Here is a 25,662-nt window from a genome sequence, read left to right as displayed (position 1 = left end):
GTTATTCACTATTAATCTGACACCACTGAGACCATTCAACAACTCTAATACAGATTAGTGTGCCCCCCTATGATAGGAAAATGAATAAATATGGCAATGACATATTGTCTTCTCTTTATGTGGTAATAACTTTGGAATTCTTTTATTTATCCAAGCATTCTGAGATTGTTTTCTTGTGACACATTGTACTTTATGTAAGTGGTAAAATGTGGTCGATACAATCCGAATCGTAGAGAAAATTGTAGAGAAAATTAGCATTTTTCTAAATGTATCTGCTTGTAAGACAGATAATAATCCTGGTACTGCAATTTCGTCCTATTTAAAGAGGCTCTGTCACTTGTACTTCCCTATCTCCTAGCTAATTTGATAGGCGCTGTCACACTGATAATACTAGTGAAAATTGTGTCCCAAAACGTTTATTATTTCAAAAGTTATGAGCTTTTTTCTAAATATGTAAATGAGGATTTATAAGACAACTGGGAGGTAACAGCAGCGATTCTCCTGAGGTGGGGCTTCCTCCCAGCCTCTGACTCTGTCCTATCAGCAGGATGCTGTTTCACAGCATTAGGAGACAGTCTAGAGGGAAGGGGGATCCATTCAAACAGCCATATCTCGGGCTGTGGACGACCTAGAACCGCGGTTCTGGTGGCATATGAAAGGGGAGATTCCAATCTTTCATATGACAGTAGAATCACAGTTCTAGCTGTGACAGAGCCTGAGATATAGCCAGTTGAATACAGAATTGGGAATGAAAGCTGTATACTATAAGATCACACTGTGTTGCTGGACAGGGAAGGGTGCAGAAGCTGATTGGACAGCGTCATACAGAAAACATTACACCGCCCAAAGTGAAAAGAAAGAGTCTTGTTTTATTATTCTGGTTATTGATGTGTCTAAAAGTGACAATTCTCCCCGTCGGGGAATCGAACCCCGGTCTCCCGCGTGACAGGCGGGGATACTCTCCACTATACTAACGAGGACCTGCTGATACCCCGGCTGTGTGAGTTGCGTGGAGCAGGCCTAGCGGCGGCGCATGTGTGGCCTGAGTGCATTGTGTAAATGGCATATATGTGGAATGGGTCTGTATGGCGTGTCCGATGCCGAGAGTGGTCTTTGTTTTGGTAACTATGCTATGCCCCCACATCCCTGTGCTCGTTATTCACTATTAATCTGACACCACTGAGACCATTCAACAACTCTAATACAGATTAGTGTGCCCCCCTATGATAGGAAAATGAATAAATATGGCAATGACATATTGTCTTCTCTTTATGTGGTAATAACTTTGGAATTCTTTTATTTATCCAAGCATTCTGAGATTGTTTTCTTGTGACACATTGTACTTTATGTAAGTGGTAAAATGTGGTCGATACAATCCGAATCGTAGAGAAAATTAGCATTTTTCTAAATGTATCTGCTTGTAAGACAGATAATAATCCTGGTACTGCAATTTCGTCCTATTTAAAGAGGCTCTGTCACTTGTACTTCCCTATCTCCTAGCTAATTTGATAGGCGCTGTCACACTGATAATACTAGTGAAAATTGTGTCCCAAAACGTTTATTATTTCAAAAGTTATGAGCTTTTTTCTAAATATGTAAATGAGGATTTATAAGACAACTGGGAGGTAACAGCAGCGATTCTCCTAAGGTGGGGCTTCCTCCCAGCCTCTGACTCTGTCCTATCAGCAGGATGCTGTTTCACAGCATTAGGAGACAGTCTAGAGGGAAGGGGGATCCATTCAAACAGCCATATCTCGGGCTGTGGACGACCTAGAACTGCGGTTCTGGTGGCATATGAAAGGGGAGATTCCAATCTTTCATATGACAGTAGAATCACAGTTCTAGCTGTGACAAAGCCTGAGATATAGCCAGTTGAATACAGAATTGGGAATGAAAGCTGTATACTATAAGATCACACTGTGTTGCTGGACAGGGAAGGGTGCAGAAGCTGATTGGACAGCGTCATACAGAAAACATTACACCGCCCAAAGTGAAAAGAAAGAGTCTTGTTTTATAATTCTGGTTATTGATGTGTCTAAAAGTGACAATTCTCCCCGTCGGGGAATCGAACCCCAGTCTCCCGCGTGACAGGCGGGGATACTCTCCACTATACTAACGAGGACCTGCTGATACCCCGGCTGTGTGAGTTGCGTGGAGCAGGCCTAGCGGCGGCGCATGTGTGGCCTGAGTGCATTGTGTAAATGGCATATATGTGGAATGGGTCTGTATGGCGTGTCCGATGCCGAGAGTGGTCTTTGTTTTGGTAACTATGCTATGCCCCCACATCCCTGTGCTCGTTATTCACTATTAATCTGACACCACTGAGACCATTCAACAACTCTAATACAGATTAGTGTGCCCCCCTATGATAGGAAAATGAATAAATATGGCAATGACATATTGTCTTCTCTTTATGTGGTAATAACTTTGGAATTCTTTTATTTATCCAAGCATTCTGAGATTGTTTTCTTGTGACACATTGTACTTTATGTAAGTGGTAAAATGTGGTCGATACAATCCGAATCGTAGAGAAAATTGTAGAGAAAATTAGCATTTTTCTAAATGTATCTGCTTGTAAGACAGATAATAATCCTGGTACTGCAATTTCGTCCTATTTAAAGAGGCTCTGTCACTTGTACTTCCCTATCTCCTAGCTAATTTGATAGGCGCTGTCACACTGATAATACTAGTGAAAATTGTGTCCCAAAACGTTTATTATTTCAAAAGTTATGAGCTTTTTTCTAAATATGTAAATTAGGATTTATAAGACAACTGGGAGGTAACAGCAGCGATTCTCCTGAGGTGGGGCTTCCTCCCAGCCTCTGACTCTGTCCTATCAGCAGGATGCTGTTTCACAGCATTAGGAGACAGTCTAGAGGGAAGGGGGATCCATTCAAACAGCCATATCTCGGGCTGTGGACGACCTAGAACCGCGGTTCTGGTGGCATATGAAAGGGGAGATTCCAATCTTTCATATGACAGTAGAATCACAGTTCTAGCTGTGACAGAGCCTGAGATATAGCCAGTTGAATACAGAATTGGGAATGAAAGCTGTATACTATAAGATCACACTGTGTTGCTGGACAGGGAAGGGTGCAGAAGCTGATTGGACAGCGTCATACAGAAAACATTACACCGCCCAAAGTGAAAAGAAAGAGTCTTGTTTTATAATTCTGGTTATTGATGTGTCTAAAAGTGACAATTCTCCCCGTCGGGGAATCGAACCCCGGTCTCCCGCGTGACAGGCGGGGATACTCTCCACTATACTAACGAGGACCTGCTGATACCCCAGCTGTGTGAGTTGCGTGGAGCAGGCCTAGCGGCGGCGCATGTGTGGCCTGAGTGCATTGTGTAAATGGCATATATGTGGAATGGGTCTGTATGGCGTGTCCGATGCCGAGAGTGGTCTTTGTTTTGGTAACTATGCTATGCCCCCACATCCCTGTGCTCGTTATTCACTATTAATCTGACACCACTGAGACCATTCAACAACTCTAATACAGATTAGTGTGCCCCCCTATGATAGGAAAATGAATAAATATGGCAATGACATATTGTCTTCTCTTTATGTGGTAATAACTTTGGAATTCTTTTATTTATCCAAGCATTCTGAGATTGTTTTCTTGTGACACATTGTACTTTATGTAAGTGGTAAAATGTGGTCGATACAATCCGAATCGTAGAGAAAATTGTAGAGAAAATTAGCATTTTTCTAAATGTATCTGCTTGTAAGACAGATAATAATCCTGGTACTGCAATTTCGTCCTATTTAAAGAGGCTCTGTCACTTGTACTTCCCTATCTCCTAGCTAATTTGATAGGCGCTGTCACACTGATAATACTAGTGAAAATTGTGTCCCAAAACGTTTATTATTTCAAAAGTTATGAGCTTTTTTCTAAATATGTAAATGAGGATTTATAAGACAACTGGGAGGTAACAGCAGCGATTCTCCTGAGGTGGGGCTTCTTCCCAGCCTCTGACTCTGTCCTATCAGCAGGATGCTGTTTCACAGCATTAGGAGACAGTCTAGAGGGAAGGGGGATCCATTCAAACAGCCATATCTCGGGCTGTGGACGACCTAGAACCGCGGTTCTGGTGGCATATGAAAGGGGAGATTCCAATCTTTCATATGACAGTAGAATCACAGTTCTAGCTGTGATAGAGCCTGAGATATAGCCAGTTGAATACAGAATTGGGAATGAAAGCTGTATACTATAAGATCACACTGTGTTGCTGGACAGGGAAGGGTGCAGAAGCTGATTGGACAGCGTCATACAGAAAACATTACACCGCCCAAAGTGAAAAGAAAGAGTCTTGTTTTATAATTCTGGTTATTGATGTGTCTAAAAGTGACAATTCTCCCCGTCGGGGAATCGAACCCCGGTCTCCCGCGTGACAGGCGGGGACACTCTCCACTATACTAACGGGGACCTGCTGATACCACGGCTGTGTGAGTTGCGTGGAGCAGGCCTAGCGGCGGCGCATGTGTGGCCTGAGTGCATTATGTAAATGGCATATATGTGGAATGGGTCTGTATGGCGTGTCCGATGCCGAGAGTGGTCTTTGTTTTGGTAACTATGCTATGCCCCCACATCCCTGTGCTCGTTATTCACTATTAATCTGACACCACTGAGACCATTCAACAACTCTAATACAGATTAGTGTGCCCCCCTATGATAGGAAAATGAATAAATATGGCAATGACATATTGTCTTCTCTTTATGTGGTAATAACTTTGGAATTCTTTTATTTATCCAAGCATTCTGAGATTGTTTTCTTGTGACACATTGTACTTTATGTAAGTGGTAAAATGTGGTCGATACAATCCGAATCGTAGAGAAAATTGTAGAGAAAATTAGCATTTTTCTAAATGTATCTGCTTGTAAGACAGATAATAATCCTGGTACTGCAATTTCGTCCTATTTAAAGAGGCTCTGTCACTTGTACTTCCCTATCTCCTAGCTAATTTGATAGGCGCTGTCACACTGATAATACTAGTGAAAATTGTGTCCCAAAACGTTTATTATTTCAAAAGTTATGAGCTTTTTTCTAAATATGTAAATGAGGATTTATAAGACAACTGGGAGGTAACAGCAGCGATTCTCCTGAGGTGGGGCTTCTTCCCAGCCTCTGACTCTGTCCTATCAGCAGGATGCTGTTTCACAGCATTAGGAGACAGTCTAGAGGGAAGGGGGATCCATTCAAACAGCCATATCTCGGGCTGTGGACGACCTAGAACCGCGGTTCTGGTGGCATATGAAAGGGGAGATTCCAATCTTTCATATGACAGTAGAATCACAGTTCTAGCTGTGACAGAGCCTGAGATATAGCCAGTTGAATACAGAATTGGGAATGAAAGCTGTATACTATAAGATCACACTGTGTTGCTGGACAGGGAAGGGTGCAGAAGCTGATTGGACAGCGTCATACAGAAAACATTACACCGCCCAAAGTGAAAAGAAAGAGTCTTGTTTTATAATTCTGGTTATTGATGTGTCTAAAAGTGACAATTCTCCCCGTCGGGGAATCGAACCCCGGTCTCCCGCGTGACAGGCGGGGATACTCTCCACTATACTAACGAGGACCTGCTGATACCCCAGCTGTGTGAGTTGCGTGGAGCAGGCCTAGCGGCGGCGCATGTGTGGCCTGAGTGCATTGTGTAAATGGCATATATGTGGAATGGGTCTGTATGGCGTGTCCGATGCCGAGAGTGGTCTTTGTTTTGGTAACTATGCTATGCCCCCACATCCCTGTGCTCGTTATTCACTATTAATCTGACACCACTGAGACCATTCAACAACTCTAATACAGATTAGTGTGCCCCCCTATGATAGGAAAATGAATAAATATGGCAATGACATATTGTCTTCTCTTTATGTGGTAATAACTTTGGAATTCTTTTATTTATCCAAGCATTCTGAGATTGTTTTCTTGTGACACATTGTACTTTATGTAAGTGGTAAAATGTGGTCGATACAATCCGAATCGTAGAGAAAATTGTAGAGAAAATTAGCATTTTTCTAAATGTATCTGCTTGTAAGACAGATAATAATCCTGGTACTGCAATTTCGTCCTATTTAAAGAGGCTCTGTCACTTGTACTTCCCTATCTCCTAGCTAATTTGATAGGCGCTGTCACACTGATAATACTAGTGAAAATTGTGTCCCAAAACGTTTATTATTTCAAAAGTTATGAGCTTTTTTCTAAATATGTAAATGAGGATTTATAAGACAACTGGGAGGTAACAGCAGCGATTCTCCTGAGGTGGGGCTTCTTCCCAGCCTCTGACTCTGTCCTATCAGCAGGATGCTGTTTCACAGCATTAGGAGACAGTCTAGAGGGAAGGGGGATCCATTCAAACAGCCATATCTCGGGCTGTGGACGACCTAGAACCGCGGTTCTGGTGGCATATGAAAGGGGAGATTCCAATCTTTCATATGACAGTAGAATCACAGTTCTAGCTGTGATAGAGCCTGAGATATAGCCAGTTGAATACAGAATTGGGAATGAAAGCTGTATACTATAAGATCACACTGTGTTGCTGGACAGGGAAGGGTGCAGAAGCTGATTGGACAGCGTCATACAGAAAACATTACACCGCCCAAAGTGAAAAGAAAGAGTCTTGTTTTATAATTCTGGTTATTGATGTGTCTAAAAGTGACAATTCTCCCCGTCGGGGAATCGAACCCCGGTCTCCCGCGTGACAGGCGGGGACACTCTCCACTATACTAACGGGGACCTGCTGATACCACGGCTGTGTGAGTTGCGTGGAGCAGGCCTAGCGGCGGCGCATGTGTGGCCTGAGTGCATTATGTAAATGGCATATATGTGGAATGGGTCTGTATGGCGTGTCCGATGCCGAGAGTGGTCTTTGTTTTGGTAACTATGCTATGCCCCCACATCCCTGTGCTCGTTATTCACTATTAATCTGACACCACTGAGACCATTCAACAACTCTAATACAGATTAGTGTGCCCCCCTATGATAGGAAAATGAATAAATATGGCAATGACATATTGTCTTCTCTTTATGTGGTAATAACTTTGGAATTCTTTTATTTATCCAAGCATTCTGAGATTGTTTTCTTGTGACACATTGTACTTTATGTAAGTGGTAAAATGTGGTCGATACAATCCGAATCGTAGAGAAAATTGTAGAGAAAATTAGCATTTTTCTAAATGTATCTGCTTGTAAGACAGATAATAATCCTGGTACTGCAATTTCGTCCTATTTAAAGAGGCTCTGTCACTTGTACTTCCCTATCTCCTAGCTAATTTGATAGGCGCTGTCACACTGATAATACTAGTGAAAATTGTGTCCCAAAACGTTTATTATTTCAAAAGTTATGAGCTTTTTTCTAAATATGTAAATGAGGATTTATAAGACAACTGGGAGGTAACAGCAGCGATTCTCCTGAGGTGGGGCTTCTTCCCAGCCTCTGACTCTGTCCTATCAGCAGGATGCTGTTTCACAGCATTAGGAGACAGTCTAGAGGGAAGGGGGATCCATTCAAACAGCCATATCTCGGGCTGTGGACGACCTAGAACCGCGGTTCTGGTGGCATATGAAAGGGGAGATTCCAATCTTTCATATGACAGTAGAATCACAGTTCTAGCTGTGATAGAGCCTGAGATATAGCCAGTTGAATACAGAATTGGGAATGAAAGCTGTATACTATAAGATCACACTGTGTTGCTGGACAGGGAAGGGTGCAGAAGCTGATTGGACAGCGTCATACAGAAAACATTACACCGCCCAAAGTGAAAAGAAAGAGTCTTGTTTTATAATTCTGGTTATTGATGTGTCTAAAAGTGACAATTCTCCCCGTCGGGGAATCGAACCCCGGTCTCCCGCGTGACAGGCGGGGACACTCTCCACTATACTAACGGGGACCTGCTGATACCACGGCTGTGTGAGTTGCGTGGAGCAGGCCTAGCGGCGGCGCATGTGTGGCCTGAGTGCATTATGTAAATGGCATATATGTGGAATGGGTCTGTATGGCGTGTCCGATGCCGAGAGTGGTCTTTGTTTTGGTAACTATGCTATGCCCCCACATCCCTGTGCTCGTTATTCACTATTAATCTGACACCACTGAGACCATTCAACAACTCTAATACAGATTAGTGTGCCCCCCTATGATAGGAAAATGAATAAATATGGCAATGACATATTGTCTTCTCTTTATGTGGTAATAACTTTGGAATTCTTTTATTTATCCAAGCATTCTGAGATTGTTTTCTTGTGACACATTGTACTTTATGTAAGTGGTAAAATGTGGTCGATACAATCCGAATCGTAGAGAAAATTGTAGAGAAAATTAGCATTTTTCTAAATGTATCTGCTTGTAAGACAGATAATAATCCTGGTACTGCAATTTCGTCCTATTTAAAGAGGCTCTGTCACTTGTACTTCCCTATCTCCTAGCTAATTTGATAGGCGCTGTCACACTGATAATACTAGTGAAAATTGTGTCCCAAAACGTTTATTATTTCAAAAGTTATGAGCTTTTTTCTAAATATGTAAATGAGGATTTATAAGACAACTGGGAGGTAACAGCAGCGATTCTCCTGAGGTGGGGCTTCTTCCCAGCCTCTGACTCTGTCCTATCAGCAGGATGCTGTTTCACAGCATTAGGAGACAGTCTAGAGGGAAGGGGGATCCATTCAAACAGCCATATCTCGGGCTGTGGACGACCTAGAACCGCGGTTCTGGTGGCATATGAAAGGGGAGATTCCAATCTTTCATATGACAGTAGAATCACAGTTCTAGCTGTGATAGAGCCTGAGATATAGCCAGTTGAATACAGAATTGGGAATGAAAGCTGTATACTATAAGATCACACTGTGTTGCTGGACAGGGAAGGGTGCAGAAGCTGATTGGACAGCGTCATACAGAAAACATTACACCGCCCAAAGTGAAAAGAAAGAGTCTTGTTTTATAATTCTGGTTATTGATGTGTCTAAAAGTGACAATTCTCCCCGTCGGGGAATCGAACCCCGGTCTCCCGCGTGACAGGCGGGGACACTCTCCACTATACTAACGGGGACCTGCTGATACCACGGCTGTGTGAGTTGCGTGGAGCAGGCCTAGCGGCGGCGCATGTGTGGCCTGAGTGCATTATGTAAATGGCATATATGTGGAATGGGTCTGTATGGCGTGTCCGATGCCGAGAGTGGTCTTTGTTTTGGTAACTATGCTATGCCCCCACATCCCTGTGCTCGTTATTCACTATTAATCTGACACCACTGAGACCATTCAACAACTCTAATACAGATTAGTGTGCCCCCCTATGATAGGAAAATGAATAAATATGGCAATGACATATTGTCTTCTCTTTATGTGGTAATAACTTTGGAATTCTTTTATTTATCCAAGCATTCTGAGATTGTTTTCTTGTGACACATTGTACTTTATGTAAGTGGTAAAATGTGGTCGATACAATCCGAATCGTAGAGAAAATTGTAGAGAAAATTAGCATTTTTCTAAATGTATCTGCTTGTAAGACAGATAATAATCCTGGTACTGCAATTTCGTCCTATTTAAAGAGGCTCTGTCACTTGTACTTCCCTATCTCCTAGCTAATTTGATAGGCGCTGTCACACTGATAATACTAGTGAAAATTGTGTCCCAAAACGTTTATTATTTCAAAAGTTATGAGCTTTTTTCTAAATATGTAAATGAGGATTTATAAGACAACTGGGAGGTAACAGCAGCGATTCTCCTGAGGTGGGGCTTCTTCCCAGCCTCTGACTCTGTCCTATCAGCAGGATGCTGTTTCACAGCATTAGGAGACAGTCTAGAGGGAAGGGGGATCCATTCAAACAGCCATATCTCGGGCTGTGGACGACCTAGAACCGCGGTTCTGGTGCATATGAAAGGGGAGATTCCAATCTTTCATATGACAGTAGAATCACAGTTCTAGCTGTGATAGAGCCTGAGATATAGCCAGTTGAATACAGAATTGGGAATGAAAGCTGTATACTATAAGATCACACTGTGTTGCTGGACAGGGAAGGGTGCAGAAGCTGATTGGACAGCGTCATACAGAAAACATTACACCGCCCAAAGTGAAAAGAAAGAGTCTTGTTTTATAATTCTGGTTATTGATGTGTCTAAAAGTGACAATTCTCCCCGTCGGGGAATCGAACCCCGGTCTCCCGCGTGACAGGCGGGGACACTCTCCACTATACTAACGGGGACCTGCTGATACCACGGCTGTGTGAGTTGCGTGGAGCAGGCCTAGCGGCGGCGCATGTGTGGCCTGAGTGCATTATGTAAATGGCATATATGTGGAATGGGTCTGTATGGCGTGTCCGATGCCGAGAGTGGTCTTTGTTTTGGTAACTATGCTATGCCCCCACATCCCTGTGCTCGTTATTCACTATTAATCTGACACCACTGAGACCATTCAACAACTCTAATACAGATTAGTGTGCCCCCCTATGATAGGAAAATGAATAAATATGGCAATGACATATTGTCTTCTCTTTATGTGGTAATAACTTTGGAATTCTTTTATTTATCCAAGCATTCTGAGATTGTTTTCTTGTGACACATTGTACTTTATGTAAGTGGTAAAATGTGGTCGATACAATCCGAATCGTAGAGAAAATTGTAGAGAAAATTAGCATTTTTCTAAATGTATCTGCTTGTAAGACAGATAATAATCCTGGTACTGCAATTTCGTCCTATTTAAAGAGGCTCTGTCACTTGTACTTCCCTATCTCCTAGCTAATTTGATAGGCGCTGTCACACTGATAATACTAGTGAAAATTGTGTCCCAAAACGTTTATTATTTCAAAAGTTATGAGCTTTTTTCTAAATATGTAAATGAGGATTTATAAGACAACTGGGAGGTAACAGCAGCGATTCTCCTGAGGTGGGGCTTCTTCCCAGCCTCTGACTCTGTCCTATCAGCAGGATGCTGTTTCACAGCATTAGGAGACAGTCTAGAGGGAAGGGGGATCCATTCAAACAGCCATATCTCGGGCTGTGGACGACCTAGAACCGCGGTTCTGGTGCATATGAAAGGGGAGATTCCAATCTTTCATATGACAGTAGAATCACAGTTCTAGCTGTGATAGAGCCTGAGATATAGCCAGTTGAATACAGAATTGGGAATGAAAGCTGTATACTATAAGATCACACTGTGTTGCTGGACAGGGAAGGGTGCAGAAGCTGATTGGACAGCGTCATACAGAAAACATTACACCGCCCAAAGTGAAAAGAAAGAGTCTTGTTTTATAATTCTGGTTATTGATGTGTCTAAAAGTGACAATTCTCCCCGTCGGGGAATCGAACCCCGGTCTCCCGCGTGACAGGCGGGGATACTCTCCACTATACTAACGAGGACCTGCTGATACCCCGGCTGTGTGAGTTGCGTGGAGCAGGCCTAGCGGCGGCGCATGTGTGGCCTGAGTGCATTGTGTAAATGGCATATATGTGGAATGGGTCTGTATGGCGTGTCCGATGCCGAGAGTGGTCTTTGTTTTGGTAACTATGCTATGCCCCCACATCCCTGTGCTCGTTATTCACTATTAATCTGACACCACTGAGACCATTCAACAACTCTAATACAGATTAGTGTGCCCCCCTATGATAGGAAAATGAATAAATATGGCAATGACATATTGTCTTCTCTTTATGTGGTAATAACTTTGGAATTCTTTTATTTATCCAAGCATTCTGAGATTGTTTTCTTGTGACACATTGTACTTTATGTAAGTGGTAAAATGTGGTCGATACAATCCGAATCGTAGAGAAAATTGTAGAGAAAATTAGCATTTTTCTAAATGTATCTGCTTGTAAGACAGATAATAATCCTGGTACTGCAATTTCGTCCTATTTAAAGAGGCTCTGTCACTTGTACTTCCCTATCTCCTAGCTAATTTGATAGGCGCTGTCACACTGATAATACTAGTGAAAATTGTGTCCCAAAACGTTTATTATTTCAAAAGTTATGAGCTTTTTTCTAAATATGTAAATGAGGATTTATAAGACAACTGGGAGGTAACAGCAGCGATTCTCCTGAGGTGGGGCTTCTTCCCAGCCTCTGACTCTGTCCTATCAGCAGGATGCTGTTTCACAGCATTAGGAGACAGTCTAGAGGGAAGGGGGATCCATTCAAACAGCCATATCTCGGGCTGTGGACGACCTAGAACCGCGGTTCTGGTGGCATATGAAAGGGGAGATTCCAATCTTTCATATGACAGTAGAATCACAGTTCTAGCTGTGATAGAGCCTGAGATATAGCCAGTTGAATACAGAATTGGGAATGAAAGCTGTATACTATAAGATCACACTGTGTTGCTGGACAGGGAAGGGTGCAGAAGCTGATTGGACAGCGTCATACAGAAAACATTACACCGCCCAAAGTGAAAAGAAAGAGTCTTGTTTTATAATTCTGGTTATTGATGTGTCTAAAAGTGACAATTCTCCCCGTCGGGGAATCGAACCCCGGTCTCCCGCGTGACAGGCGGGGACACTCTCCACTATACTAACGGGGACCTGCTGATACCACGGCTGTGTGAGTTGCGTGGAGCAGGCCTAGCGGCGGCGCATGTGTGGCCTGAGTGCATTATGTAAATGGCATATATGTGGAATGGGTCTGTATGGCGTGTCCGATGCCGAGAGTGGTCTTTGTTTTGGTAACTATGCTATGCCCCCACATCCCTGTGCTCGTTATTCACTATTAATCTGACACCACTGAGACCATTCAACAACTCTAATACAGATTAGTGTGCCCCCCTATGATAGGAAAATGAATAAATATGGCAATGACATATTGTCTTCTCTTTATGTGGTAATAACTTTGGAATTCTTTTATTTATCCAAGCATTCTAAGATTGTTTTCTTGTGACACATTGTACTTTATGTAAGTGGTAAAATGTGGTCGATACAATCCGAATCGTAGAGAAAATTGTAGAGAAAATTAGCATTTTTCTAAATGTATCTGCTTGTAAGACAGATAATAATCCTGGTACTGCAATTTCGTCCTATTTAAAGAGGCTCTGTCACTTGTACTTCCCTATCTCCTAGCTAATTTGATAGGCGCTGTCACACTGATAATACTAGTGAAAATTGTGTCCCAAAACGTTTATTATTTCAAAAGTTATGAGCTTTTTTCTAAATATGTAAATGAGGATTTATAAGACAACTGGGAGGTAACAGCAGCGATTCTCCTGAGGTGGGGCTTCTTCCCAGCCTCTGACTCTGTCCTATCAGCAGGATGCTGTTTCACAGCATTAGGAGACAGTCTAGAGGGAAGGGGGATCCATTCAAACAGCCATATCTCGGGCTGTGGACGACCTAGAACCGCGGTTCTGGTGCATATGAAAGGGGAGATTCCAATCTTTCATATGACAGTAGAATCACAGTTCTAGCTGTGATAGAGCCTGAGATATAGCCAGTTGAATACAGAATTGGGAATGAAAGCTGTATACTATAAGATCACACTGTGTTGCTGGACAGGGAAGGGTGCAGAAGCTGATTGGACAGCGTCATACAGAAAACATTACACCGCCCAAAGTGAAAAGAAAGAGTCTTGTTTTATAATTCTGGTTATTGATGTGTCTAAAAGTGACAATTCTCCCCGTCGGGGAATCGAACCCCGGTCTCCCGCGTGACAGGCGGGGACACTCTCCACTATACTAACGGGGACCTGCTGATACCACGGCTGTGTGAGTTGCGTGGAGCAGGCCTAGCGGCGGCGCATGTGTGGCCTGAGTGCATTATGTAAATGGCATATATGTGGAATGGGTCTGTATGGCGTGTCCGATGCCGAGAGTGGTCTTTGTTTTGGTAACTATGCTATGCCCCCACATCCCTGTGCTCGTTATTCACTATTAATCTGACACCACTGAGACCATTCAACAACTCTAATACAGATTAGTGTGCCCCCCTATGATAGGAAAATGAATAAATATGGCAATGACATATTGTCTTCTCTTTATGTGGTAATAACTTTGGAATTCTTTTATTTATCCAAGCATTCTAAGATTGTTTTCTTGTGACACATTGTACTTTATGTAAGTGGTAAAATGTGGTCGATACAATCCGAATCGTAGAGAAAATTGTAGAGAAAATTAGCATTTTTCTAAATGTATCTGCTTGTAAGACAGATAATAATCCTGGTACTGCAATTTCGTCCTATTTAAAGAGGCTCTGTCACTTGTACTTCCCTATCTCCTAGCTAATTTGATAGGCGCTGTCACACTGATAATACTAGTGAAAATTGTGTCCCAAAACGTTTATTATTTCAAAAGTTATGAGCTTTTTTCTAAATATGTAAATGAGGATTTATAAGACAACTGGGAGGTAACAGCAGCGATTCTCCTGAGGTGGGGCTTCTTCCCAGCCTCTGACTCTGTCCTATCAGCAGGATGCTGTTTCACAGCATTAGGAGACAGTCTAGAGGGAAGGGGGATCCATTCAAACAGCCATATCTCGGGCTGTGGACGACCTAGAACCGCGGTTCTGGTGCATATGAAAGGGGAGATTCCAATCTTTCATATGACAGTAGAATCACAGTTCTAGCTGTGATAGAGCCTGAGATATAGCCAGTTGAATACAGAATTGGGAATGAAAGCTGTATACTATAAGATCACACTGTGTTGCTGGACAGGGAAGGGTGCAGAAGCTGATTGGACAGCGTCATACAGAAAACATTACACCGCCCAAAGTGAAAAGAAAGAGTCTTGTTTTATAATTCTGGTTATTGATGTGTCTAAAAGTGACAATTCTCCCCGTCGGGGAATCGAACCCCGGTCTCCCGCGTGACAGGCGGGGACACTCTCCACTATACTAACGGGGACCTGCTGATACCACGGTTGTGTGAGTTGCGTGGAGCAGGCCTAGCGGCGGCGCATGTGTGGCCTGAGTGCATTATGTAAATGGCATATATGTGGAATGGGTCTGTATGGCGTGTCCGATGCCGAGAGTGGTCTTTGTTTTGGTAACTATGCTATGCCCCCACATCCCTGTGCTCGTTATTCACTATTAATCTGACACCACTGAGACCATTCAACAACTCTAATACAGATTAGTGTGCCCCCCTATGATAGGAAAATGAATAAATATGGCAATGACATATTGTCTTCTCTTTATGTGGTAATAACTTTGGAATTCTTTTATTTATCCAAGCATTCTGAGATTGTTTTCTTGTGACACATTGTACTTTATGTAAGTGGTAAAATGTGGTCGATACAATCCGAATCGTAGAGAAAATTGTAGAGAAAATTAGCATTTTTCTAAATGTATCTGCTTGTAAGACAGATAATAATCCTGGTACTGCAATTTCGTCCTATTTAAAGAGGCTCTGTCACTTGTACTTCCCTATCTCCTAGCTAATTTGATAGGCGCTGTCACACTGATAATACTAGTGAAAATTGTGTCCCAAAACGTTTATTATTTCAAAAGTTATGAGCTTTTTTCTAAATATGTAAATGAGGATTTATAAGACAACTGGGAGGTAACAGCAGCGATTCTCCTGAGGTGGGGCTTCTTCCCAGCCTCTGACTCTGTCCTATCAGCAGGATGCTGTTTCACAGCATTAGGAGACAGTCTAGAGGGAAGGGGGATCCATTCAAACAGCCATATCTCGGGCTGTGGACGACCTAGAACCGCGGTTCTGGTGGCATATGAAAGGGGAGATTCCAATCTTTCATATGACAGTAGAATCACAGTTCTAGCTGTGATAGAGCCTGAGATATAGCCAGTTGAATACAGAATTGGGAATGAAAGCTGTATACTATAAGATCACACTGTGTTGCTGGACAGGGAAGGGTGCAGAAGCTGATTGGACAGCGTCATACAGAAAACATTACACCGCCCAAAGTGAAAAGAAAGAGTCTTGTTTTATAATTCTGGTTATTGATGTGTCTAAAAGTGACAATTCTCCCCGTCGGGGAATCGATCCCCGGTCTCCCGCGTGACAGGCGGGGACACTCTCCACTATACTAACGGGGACCTGCTGATACCACGGCTGTGTGAGTTGCGTGGAGCAGGCCTAGCGGCGGCGCATGTGTGGCCTGAGTGCATTATGTAAATGGCATATATGTGGAATGGGTCTGTATGGCGTGTCCGATGCCGAGAGTGGTCTTTGTTTTGGTAACTATGCTATGCCCCCACATCCCTGTGCTCGTTATTCACTATTAATCTGACACCACTGAGACCATTCAACAACTCTAATACAGATTAGTGTGCCCCCCTATGATAGGAAAATGAATAAATATGGCAATGACATATTGTCTTCTCTTTATGTGGTAATAACTTTGGAATTCTTTTATTTATCCAAGCATTCTGAGATTGTTTTCTTGTGACACATTGTACTTTATGTAAGTGGTAAAATGTGGTCGATACAATCCGAATCGTAGAGAAAATTGTAGAGAAAATTAGCATTTTTCTAAATGTATCTGCTTGTAAGACAGATAATAATCCTGGTACTGCAATTTCGTCCTATTTAAAGAGGCTCTGTCACTTGTACTTCCCTATCTCCTAGCTAATTTGATAGGCGCTGTCACACTGATAATACTAGTGAAAATTGTGTCCCAAAACGTTTATTATTTCAAAAGTTATGAGCTTTTTTCTAAATATGTAAATGAGGATTTATAAGACAACTGGGAGGTAACAGCAGCGATTCTCCTGAGGTGGGGCTTCTTCCCAGCCTCTGACTCTGTCCTATCAGCAGGATGCTGTTTCACAGCATTAGGAGACAGTCTAGAGGGAAGGGGGATCCATTCAAACAGCCATATCTCGGGCTGTGGACGACCTAGAACCGCGGTTCTGGTGCATATGAAAGGGGAGATTCCAATCTTTCATATGACAGTAGAATCACAGTTCTAGCTGTGATAGAGCCTGAGATATAGCCAGTTGAATACAGAATTGGGAATGAAAGCTGTATACTATAAGATCACACTGTGTTGCTGGACAGGGAAGGGTGCAGAAGCTGATTGGACAGCGTCATACAGAAAACATTACACCGCCCAAAGTGAAAAGAAAGAGTCTTGTTTTATAATTCTGGTTATTGATGTGTCTAAAAGTGACAATTCTCCCCGTCGGGGAATCGAACCCCGGTCTCCCGCGTGACAGGCGGGGACACTCTCCACTATACTAACGGGGACCTGCTGATACCACGGCTGTGTGAGTTGCGTGGAGCAGGCCTAGCGGCGGCGCATGTGTGGCCTGAGTGCATTATGTAAATGGCATATATGTGGAATGGGTCTGTATGGCGTGTCCGATGCCGAGAGTGGTCTTTGTTTTGGTAACTATGCTATGCCCCCACATCCCTGTGCTCGTTATTCACTATTAATCTGACACCACTGAGACCATTCAACAACTCTAATACAGATTAGTGTGCCCCCCTATGATAGGAAAATGAATAAATATGGCAATGACATATTGTCTTCTCTTTATGTGGTAATAACTTTGGAATTCTTTTATTTATCCAAGCATTCTGAGATTGTTTTCTTGTGACACATTGTACTTTATGTAAGTGGTAAAATGTGGTCGATACAATCCGAATCGTAGAGAAAATTGTAGAGAAAATTAGCATTTTTCTAAATGTATCTGCTTGTAAGACAGATAATAATCCTGGTACTGCAATTTCGTCCTATTTAAAGAGGCTCTGTCACTTGTACTTCCCTATCTCCTAGCTAATTTGATAGGCGCTGTCACACTGATAATACTAGTGAAAATTGTGTCCCAAAACGTTTATTATTTCAAAAGTTATGAGCTTTTTTCTAAATATGTAAATGAGGATTTATAAGACAACTGGGAGGTAACAGCAGCGATTCTCCTGAGGTGGGGCTTCTTCCCAGCCTCTGACTCTGTCCTATCAGCAGGATGCTGTTTCACAGCATTAGGAGACAGTCTAGAGGGAAGGGGGATCCATTCAAACAGCCATATCTCGGGCTGTGGACGACCTAGAACCGCGGTTCTGGTGCATATGAAAGGGGAGATTCCAATCTTTCATATGACAGTAGAATCACAGTTCTAGCTGTGATAGAGCCTGAGATATAGCCAGTTGAATACAGAATTGGGAATGAAAGCTGTATACTATAAGATCACACTGTGTTGCTGGACAGGGAAGGGTGCAGAAGCTGATTGGACAGCGTCATACAGAAAACATTACACCGCCCAAAGTGAAAAGAAAGAGTCTTGTTTTATAATTCTGGTTATTGATGTGTCTAAAAGTGACAATTCTCCCCGTCGGGGAATCGAACCCCGGTCTCCCGCGTGACAGGCGGGGACACTCTCCACTATACTAACGGGGACCTGCTGATACCACGGCTGTGTGAGTTGCGTGGAGCAGGCCTAGCGGCGGCGCATGTGTGGCCTGAGTGCATTATGTAAATGGCATATATGTGGAATGGGTCTGTATGGCGTGTCCGATGCCGAGAGTGGTCTTTGTTTTGGTAACTATGCTATGCCCCCACATCCCTGTGCTCGTTATTCACTATTAATCTGACACCACTGAGACCATTCAACAACTCTAATACAGATTAGTGTGCCCCCCTATGATAGGAAAATGAATAAATATGGCAATGACATATTGTCTTCTCTTTATGTGGTAATAACTTTGGAATTCTTTTATTTATCCAAGCATTCTGAGATTGTTTTCTTGTGACACATTGTACTTTATGTAAGTGGTAAAATGTGGTCGATACAATCCGAATCGTAGAGAAAATTGTAGAGAAAATTAGCATTTTTCTAAATGTATCTGCTTGTAAGACAGATAATAATCCTGGTACTGCAATTTCGTCCTATTTAAAGAGGCTCTGTCACTTGTACTTCCCTATCTCCTAGCTAATTTGATAGGCGCTGTCACACTGATAATACTAGTGAAAATTGTGTCCCAAAACGTTTATTATTTCAAAAGTTATGAGCTTTTTTCTAAATATGTAAATGAGGATTTATAAGACAACTGGGAGGTAACAGCAGCGATTCTCCTGAGGTGGGGCTTCTTCCCAGCCTCTGACTCTGTCCTATCAGCAGGATGCTGTTTCACAGCATTAGGAGACAGTCTAGAGGGAAGGGGGATCCATTCAAACAGCCATATCTCGGGCTGTGGACGACCTAGAACCGCGGTTCTGGTGCATATGAAAGGGGAGATTCCAATCTTTCATATGACAGTAGAATCACAGTTCTAGCTGTGATAGAGCCTGAGATATAGCCAGTTGAATACAGAATTGGGAATGAAAGCTGTATACTATAAGATCACACTGTGTTGCTGGACAGGGAAGGGTGCAGAAGCTGATTGGACAGCGTCATACAGAAAACATTACACCGCCCAAAGTGAAAAGAAAGAGTCTTGTTTTATAATTCTGGTTATTGATGTGTCTAAAAGTGACAATTCTCCCCGTCGGGGAATCGAACCCCGGTCTCCCGCGTGACAGGCGGGGACACTCTCCACTATACTAACGGGGACCTGCTGATACCACGGTTGTGTGAGTTGCGTGGAGCAGGCCTAGCGGCGGCGCATGTGTGGCCTGAGTGCATTATGTAAATGGCATATATGTGGAATGGGTCTGTATGGCGTGTCCGATGCCGAGAGTGGTCTTTGTTTTGGTAACTATGCTATGCCCCCACATCCCTGTGCTCGTTATTCACTATTAATCTGACACCACTGAGACCATTCAACAACTCTAATACAGATTAGTGTGCCCCCCTATGATAGGAAAATGAATAAATATGGCAATGACATATTGTCTTCTCTTTATGTGGTAATAACTTTGGAATTCTTTTATTTATCCAAGCATTCTGAGATTGTTTTCTTGTGACACATTGTACTTTATGTAAGTGGTAAAATGTGGTCGATACAATCCGAATCGTAGAGAAAATTGTAGAGAAAATTAGCATTTTTCTAAATGTATCTGCTTGTAAGACAGATAATCCTGGTACTGCAATTTCGTCCTATTTAAAGAGGCTCTGTCACTTGTACTTCCCTATCTCCTAGCTAATTTGATAGGCGCTGTCACACTGATAATACTAGTGAAAATTGTGTCCCAAAACGTTTATTATTTCAAAAGTTATGAGCTTTTTTCTAAATATGTAAATGAGGATTTATAAGACAACTGGGAGGTAACAGCAGCGATTCTCCTGAGGTGGGGCTTCTTCCCAGCCTCTGACTCTGTCCTATCAGCAGGATGCTGTTTCACAGCATTAGGAGACAGTCTAGAGGGAAGGGGGATCCATTCAAACAGCCATATCTCGGGCTGTGGACGACCTAGAACCGCGGTTCTGGTGGCATATGAAAGGGGAGATTCCAATCTTTCATATGACAGTAGAATCACAGTTCTAGCTGTGATAGAGCCTGAGATATAGCCAGTTGAATACAGAATTGGGAATGAAAGCTGTATACTATAAGATCACACTGTGTTGCTGGACAGGGAAGGGTGCAGAAGCTGATTGGACAGCGTCATACAGAAAACATTACACCGCCCAAAGTGAAAAGAAAGAGTCTTGTTTTATAATTCTGGTTATTGATGTGTCTAAAAGTGACAATTCTCCCCGTCGGGGAATCGAACCCCGGTCTCCCGCGTGACAGGCGGGGACACTCTCCACTATACTAACGGGGACCTGCTGATACCACGGCTGTGTGAGTTGCGTGGAGCAGGCCTAGCGGCGGCGCATGTGTGGCCTGAGTGCATTATGTAAATGGCATATATGTGGAATGGGTCTGTATGGCGTGTCCGATGCCGAGAGTGGTCTTTGTTTTGGTAACTATGCTATGCCCCCACATCCCTGTGCTCGTTATTCACTATTAATCTGACACCACTGAGACCATTCAACAACTCTAATACAGATTAGTGTGCCCCCCTATGATAGGAAAATGAATAAATATGGCAATGACATATTGTCTTCTCTTTATGTGGTAATAACTTTGGAATTCTTTTATTTATCCAAGCATTCTGAGATTGTTTTCTTGTGACACATTGTACTTTATGTAAGTGGTAAAATGTGGTCGATACAATCCGAATCGTAGAGAAAATTGTAGAGAAAATTAGCATTTTTCTAAATGTATCTGCTTGTAAGACAGATAATAATCCTGGTACTGCAATTTCGTCCTATTTAAAGAGGCTCTGTCACTTGTACTTCCCTATCTCCTAGCTAATTTGATAGGCGCTGTCACACTGATAATACTAGTGAAAATTGTGTCCCAAAACGTTTATTATTTCAAAAGTTATGAGCTTTTTTCTAAATATGTAAATGAGGATTTATAAGACAACTGGGAGGTAACAGCAGCGATTCTCCTGAGGTGGGGCTTCTTCCCAGCCTCTGACTCTGTCCTATCAGCAGGATGCTGTTTCACAGCATTAGGAGACAGTCTAGAGGGAAGGGGGATCCATTCAAACAGCCATATCTCGGGCTGTGGACGACCTAGAACCGCGGTTCTGGTGCATATGAAAGGGGAGATTCCAATCTTTCATATGACAGTAGAATCACAGTTCTAGCTGTGATAGAGCCTGAGATATAGCCAGTTGAATACAGAATTGGGAATGAAAGCTGTATACTATAAGATCACACTGTGTTGCTGGACAGGGAAGGGTGCAGAAGCTGATTGGACAGCGTCATACAGAAAACATTACACCGCCCAAAGTGAAAAGAAAGAGTCTTGTTTTATAATTCTGGTTATTGATGTGTCTAAAAGTGACAATTCTCCCCGTCGGGGAATCGAACCCCGGTCTCCCGCGTGACAGGCGGGGACACTCTCCACTATACTAACGGGGACCTGCTGATACCACGGCTGTGTGAGTTGCGTGGAGCAGGCCTAGCGGCGGCGCATGTGTGGCCTGAGTGCATTATGTAAATGGCATATATGTGGAATGGGTCTGTATGGCGTGTCCGATGCCGAGAGTGGTCTTTGTTTTGGTAACTATGCTATGCCCCCACATCCCTGTGCTCGTTATTCACTATTAATCTGACACCACTGAGACCATTCAACAACTCTAATACAGATTAGTGTGCCCCCCTATGATAGGAAAATGAATAAATATGGCAATGACATATTGTCTTCTCTTTATGTGGTAATAACTTTGGAATTCTTTTATTTATCCAAGCATTCTGAGATTGTTTTCTTGTGACACATTGTACTTTATGTAAGTGGTAAAATGTGGTCGATACAATCCGAATCGTAGAGAAAATTGTAGAGAAAATTAGCATTTTTCTAAATGTATCTGCTTGTAAGACAGATAATAATCCTGGTACTGCAATTTCGTCCTATTTAAAGAGGCTCTGTCACTTGTACTTCCCTATCTCCTAGCTAATTTGATAGGCGCTGTCACACTGATAATACTAGTGAAAATTGTGTCCCAAAACGTTTATTATTTCAAAAGTTATGAGCTTTTTTCTAAATATGTAAATGAGGATTTATAAGACAACTGGGAGGTAACAGCAGCGATTCTCCTGAGGTGGGGCTTCTTCCCAGCCTCTGACTCTGTCCTATCAGCAGGATGCTGTTTCACAGCATTAGGAGACAGTCTAGAGGGAAGGGGGATCCATTCAAACAGCCATATCTCGGGCTGTGGACGACCTAGAACCGCGGTTCTGGTGGCATATGAAAGGGGAGATTCCAATCTTTCATATGACAGTAGAATCACAGTTCTAGCTGTGATAGAGCCTGAGATATAGCCAGTTGAATACAGAATTGGGAATGAAAGCTGTATACTATAAGATCACACTGTGTTGCTGGACAGGGAAGGGTGCAGAAGCTGATTGGACAGCGTCATACAGAAAACATTACACCGCCCAAAGTGAAAAGAAAGAGTCTTGTTTTATAATTCTGGTTATTGATGTGTCTAAAAGTGACAATTCTCCCCGTCGGGGAATCGAACCCCGGTCTCCCGCGTGACAGGCGGGGACACTCTCCACTATACTAACGGGGACCTGCTGATACCACGGCTGTGTGAGTTGCGTGGAGCAGGCCTAGCGGCGGCGCATGTGTGGCCTGAGTGCATTATGTAAATGGCATATATGTGGAATGGGTCTGTATGGCGTGTCCGATGCCGAGAGTGGTCTTTGTTTTGGTAACTATGCTATGCCCCCACATCCCTGTGCTCGTTATTCACTATTAATCTGACACCACTGAGACCATTCAACAACTCTAATACAGATTAGTGTGCCCCCCTATGATAGGAAAATGAATAAATATGGCAATGACATATTGTCTTCTCTTTATGTGGTAATAACTTTGGAATTCTTTTATTTATCCAAGCATTCTGAGATTGTTTTCTTGTGACACATTGTACTTTATGTAAGTGGTAAAATGTGGTCGATACAATCCGAATCGTAGAGAAAATTGTAGAGAAAATTAGCATTTTTCTAAATGTATCTGCTTGTAAGACAGATAATAATCCTGGTACTGCAATTTCGTCCTATTTAAAGAGGCTCTGTCACTTGTACTTCCCTATCTCCTAGCTAATTTGATAGGCGCTGTCACACTGATAATACTAGTGAAAATTGTGTCCCAAAACGTTTATTATTTCAAAAGTTATGAGCTTTTTTCTAAATATGTAAATGAGGATTTATAAGACAACTGGGAGGTAACAGCAGCGATTCTCCTAAGGTGGGGCTTCCTCCCAGCCTCTGACTCTGTCCTATCAGCAGGATGCTGTTTCACAGCATTAGGAGACAGTCTAGAGGGAAGGGGGATCCATTCAAACAGCCATATCTCGAGCTGTGGACGACCTAGAACCGCGGTTCTGGTGGCATATGAAAGGGGAGATTCCAATCTTTCATATGACAGTAGAATCACAGTTCTAGCTGTGACAGAGCCTGAGATATAGCCAGTTGAATACAGAATTGGGAATGAAAGCTGTATACTATAAGATCACACTGTGTTGCTGGACAGGGAAGGGTGCAGAAGCTGATTGGACAGCGTCATACAGAAAACATTACACCGCCCAAAGTGAAAAGAAAGAGTCTTGTTTTATAATTCTGGTTATTGATGTGTCTAAAAGTGACAATTCTCCCCGTCGGGGAATCGAACCCCGGTCTCCCGCGTGACAGGCGGGGATACTCTCCACTATACTAACGAGGACCTGCTGATACGCCGGCTGTGTGAGTTGCGTGGAGCAGGCCTAGCGGCGGCGCATGTGTGGCCTGAGTGCATTGTGTAAATGGCATATATGTGGAATGGGTCTGTATGGCGTGTCCGATGCCGAGAGTGGTCTTTGTTTTGGTAACTATGCTATGCCCCCACATCCCTGTGCTCGTTATTCACTATTAATCTGACACCACTGAGACCATTCAACAACTCTAATACAGATTAGTGTGCCCCCCTATGATAGGAAAATGAATAAATATGGCAATGACATATTGTCTTCTCTTTATGTGGTAATAACTTTGGAATTCTTTTATTTATCCAAGCATTCTGAGATTGTTTTCTTGTGACACATTGTACTTTATGTAAGTGGTAAAATGTGGTCGATACAATCCGAATCGTAGAGAAAATTGTAGAGAAAATTAGCATTTTTCTAAATGTATCTGCTTGTAAGACAGATAATAATCCTGGTACTGCAATTTCGTCCTATTTAAAGAGGCTCTGTCACTTGTACTTCCCTATCTCCTAGCTAATTTGATAGGCGCTGTCACACTGATAATACTAGTGAAAATTGTGTCCCAAAACGTTTATTATTTCAAAAGTTATGAGCTTTTTTCTAAATATGTAAATGAGGATTTATAAGACAACTGGGAGGTAACAGCAGCGATTCTCCTGAGGTGGGGCTTCCTCCCAGCCTCTGACTCTGTCCTATCAGCAGGATGCTGTTTCACAGCATTAGGAGACAGTCTAGAGGGAAGGGGGATCCATTCAAACAGCCATATCTCGGGCTGTGGACGACCTAGAACCGCGGTTCTGGTGGCATATGAAAGGGGAGATTCCAATCTTTCATATGACAGTAGAATCACAGTTCTAGCTGTGATAGAGCCTGAGATATAGCCAGTTGAATACAGAATTGGGAATGAAAGCTGTATACTATAAGATCACACTGTGTTGCTGGACAGGGAAGGGTGCAGAAGCTGATTGGACAGCGGCATACAGAAAACATTACACCGCCCAAAGTGAAAAGAAAGAGTCTTGTTTTATAATTCTGGTTATTGATGTGTCTAAAAGTGACAATTCTCCCCGTCGGGGAATCGAACCCCGGTCTCCCGCGTGACAGGCGGGGACACTCTCCACTATACTAACGGGGACCTGCTGATACCACGGCTGTGTGAGTTGCGTGGAGCAGGCCTAGCGGCGGCGCATGTGTGGCCTGAGTGCATTATGTAAATGGCATATATGTGGAATGGGTCTGTATGGCGTGTCCGATGCCGAGAGTGGTCTTTGTTTTGGTAACTATGCTATGCCCCCACATCCCTGTGCTCGTTATTCACTATTAATCTGACACCACTGAGACCATTCAACAACTCTAATACAGATTAGTGTGCCCCCCTATGATAGGAAAATGAATAAATATGGCAATGACATATTGTCTTCTCTTTATGTGGTAATAACTTTGGAATTCTTTTATTTATCCAAGCATTCTGAGATTGTTTTCTTGTGACACATTGTACTTTATGTAAGTGGTAAAATGTGGTCGATACAATCCGAATCGTAGAGAAAATTGTAGAGAAAATTAGCATTTTTCTAAATGTATCTGCTTGTAAGACAGATAATAATCC

General features: G+C 42.8%; 21 non-coding genes across 21 annotated transcripts; all 21 read right to left on the bottom strand.

Moving 5' to 3' along the window:
- Nucleotides 1-908: 908 nt before the first annotated feature.
- Nucleotides 909-980, bottom strand: TRNAD-GUC (transfer RNA aspartic acid (anticodon GUC)). The gene has a single exon. It is a non-coding gene; the product is annotated as a tRNA-Asp (tRNA).
- A 1,070-nt stretch (nucleotides 981-2,050) lies between these two features.
- TRNAD-GUC (transfer RNA aspartic acid (anticodon GUC)) lies at nucleotides 2,051-2,122 on the bottom strand. Its single transcript has one exon. It is a non-coding gene; the product is annotated as a tRNA-Asp (tRNA).
- Nucleotides 2,123-3,204: 1,082 nt separating this feature from the next.
- On the bottom strand, nucleotides 3,205-3,276 carry TRNAD-GUC (transfer RNA aspartic acid (anticodon GUC)). Its single transcript has one exon. It is a non-coding gene; the product is annotated as a tRNA-Asp (tRNA).
- Nucleotides 3,277-4,358: 1,082 nt separating this feature from the next.
- TRNAD-GUC (transfer RNA aspartic acid (anticodon GUC)) lies at nucleotides 4,359-4,430 on the bottom strand. Its single transcript has one exon. It is a non-coding gene; the product is annotated as a tRNA-Asp (tRNA).
- A 1,082-nt stretch (nucleotides 4,431-5,512) lies between these two features.
- TRNAD-GUC (transfer RNA aspartic acid (anticodon GUC)) lies at nucleotides 5,513-5,584 on the bottom strand. The gene has a single exon. It is a non-coding gene; the product is annotated as a tRNA-Asp (tRNA).
- Nucleotides 5,585-6,666: 1,082 nt separating this feature from the next.
- On the bottom strand, nucleotides 6,667-6,738 carry TRNAD-GUC (transfer RNA aspartic acid (anticodon GUC)). Its single transcript has one exon. It is a non-coding gene; the product is annotated as a tRNA-Asp (tRNA).
- A 1,082-nt stretch (nucleotides 6,739-7,820) lies between these two features.
- TRNAD-GUC (transfer RNA aspartic acid (anticodon GUC)) lies at nucleotides 7,821-7,892 on the bottom strand. The gene has a single exon. It is a non-coding gene; the product is annotated as a tRNA-Asp (tRNA).
- Nucleotides 7,893-8,974: 1,082 nt separating this feature from the next.
- Nucleotides 8,975-9,046, bottom strand: TRNAD-GUC (transfer RNA aspartic acid (anticodon GUC)). The gene has a single exon. It is a non-coding gene; the product is annotated as a tRNA-Asp (tRNA).
- A 1,081-nt stretch (nucleotides 9,047-10,127) lies between these two features.
- On the bottom strand, nucleotides 10,128-10,199 carry TRNAD-GUC (transfer RNA aspartic acid (anticodon GUC)). Its single transcript has one exon. It is a non-coding gene; the product is annotated as a tRNA-Asp (tRNA).
- Nucleotides 10,200-11,280: 1,081 nt separating this feature from the next.
- Nucleotides 11,281-11,352, bottom strand: TRNAD-GUC (transfer RNA aspartic acid (anticodon GUC)). The gene has a single exon. It is a non-coding gene; the product is annotated as a tRNA-Asp (tRNA).
- Nucleotides 11,353-12,434: 1,082 nt separating this feature from the next.
- On the bottom strand, nucleotides 12,435-12,506 carry TRNAD-GUC (transfer RNA aspartic acid (anticodon GUC)). Its single transcript has one exon. It is a non-coding gene; the product is annotated as a tRNA-Asp (tRNA).
- Nucleotides 12,507-13,587: 1,081 nt separating this feature from the next.
- TRNAD-GUC (transfer RNA aspartic acid (anticodon GUC)) lies at nucleotides 13,588-13,659 on the bottom strand. The gene has a single exon. It is a non-coding gene; the product is annotated as a tRNA-Asp (tRNA).
- A 1,081-nt stretch (nucleotides 13,660-14,740) lies between these two features.
- Nucleotides 14,741-14,812, bottom strand: TRNAD-GUC (transfer RNA aspartic acid (anticodon GUC)). Its single transcript has one exon. It is a non-coding gene; the product is annotated as a tRNA-Asp (tRNA).
- Nucleotides 14,813-17,047: 2,235 nt separating this feature from the next.
- On the bottom strand, nucleotides 17,048-17,119 carry TRNAD-GUC (transfer RNA aspartic acid (anticodon GUC)). Its single transcript has one exon. It is a non-coding gene; the product is annotated as a tRNA-Asp (tRNA).
- A 1,081-nt stretch (nucleotides 17,120-18,200) lies between these two features.
- TRNAD-GUC (transfer RNA aspartic acid (anticodon GUC)) lies at nucleotides 18,201-18,272 on the bottom strand. The gene has a single exon. It is a non-coding gene; the product is annotated as a tRNA-Asp (tRNA).
- A 1,081-nt stretch (nucleotides 18,273-19,353) lies between these two features.
- On the bottom strand, nucleotides 19,354-19,425 carry TRNAD-GUC (transfer RNA aspartic acid (anticodon GUC)). The gene has a single exon. It is a non-coding gene; the product is annotated as a tRNA-Asp (tRNA).
- A 1,079-nt stretch (nucleotides 19,426-20,504) lies between these two features.
- Nucleotides 20,505-20,576, bottom strand: TRNAD-GUC (transfer RNA aspartic acid (anticodon GUC)). The gene has a single exon. It is a non-coding gene; the product is annotated as a tRNA-Asp (tRNA).
- Nucleotides 20,577-21,657: 1,081 nt separating this feature from the next.
- On the bottom strand, nucleotides 21,658-21,729 carry TRNAD-GUC (transfer RNA aspartic acid (anticodon GUC)). Its single transcript has one exon. It is a non-coding gene; the product is annotated as a tRNA-Asp (tRNA).
- Nucleotides 21,730-22,811: 1,082 nt separating this feature from the next.
- Nucleotides 22,812-22,883, bottom strand: TRNAD-GUC (transfer RNA aspartic acid (anticodon GUC)). The gene has a single exon. It is a non-coding gene; the product is annotated as a tRNA-Asp (tRNA).
- A 1,082-nt stretch (nucleotides 22,884-23,965) lies between these two features.
- Nucleotides 23,966-24,037, bottom strand: TRNAD-GUC (transfer RNA aspartic acid (anticodon GUC)). Its single transcript has one exon. It is a non-coding gene; the product is annotated as a tRNA-Asp (tRNA).
- A 1,082-nt stretch (nucleotides 24,038-25,119) lies between these two features.
- Nucleotides 25,120-25,191, bottom strand: TRNAD-GUC (transfer RNA aspartic acid (anticodon GUC)). Its single transcript has one exon. It is a non-coding gene; the product is annotated as a tRNA-Asp (tRNA).
- Between the last annotated feature and the right edge of the window lie 471 nt (nucleotides 25,192-25,662).

This window comes from Rhinoderma darwinii, chromosome 3 (genome assembly GCF_050947455.1).
Source record: "Rhinoderma darwinii isolate aRhiDar2 chromosome 3, aRhiDar2.hap1, whole genome shotgun sequence".
Lineage (NCBI taxonomy): Eukaryota > Metazoa > Chordata > Amphibia > Anura > Rhinodermatidae > Rhinoderma > Rhinoderma darwinii.
The sequence above is the reverse complement of the archived record's forward strand: the minus strand, read 5'-3'. Positions and strand labels throughout refer to the sequence as shown.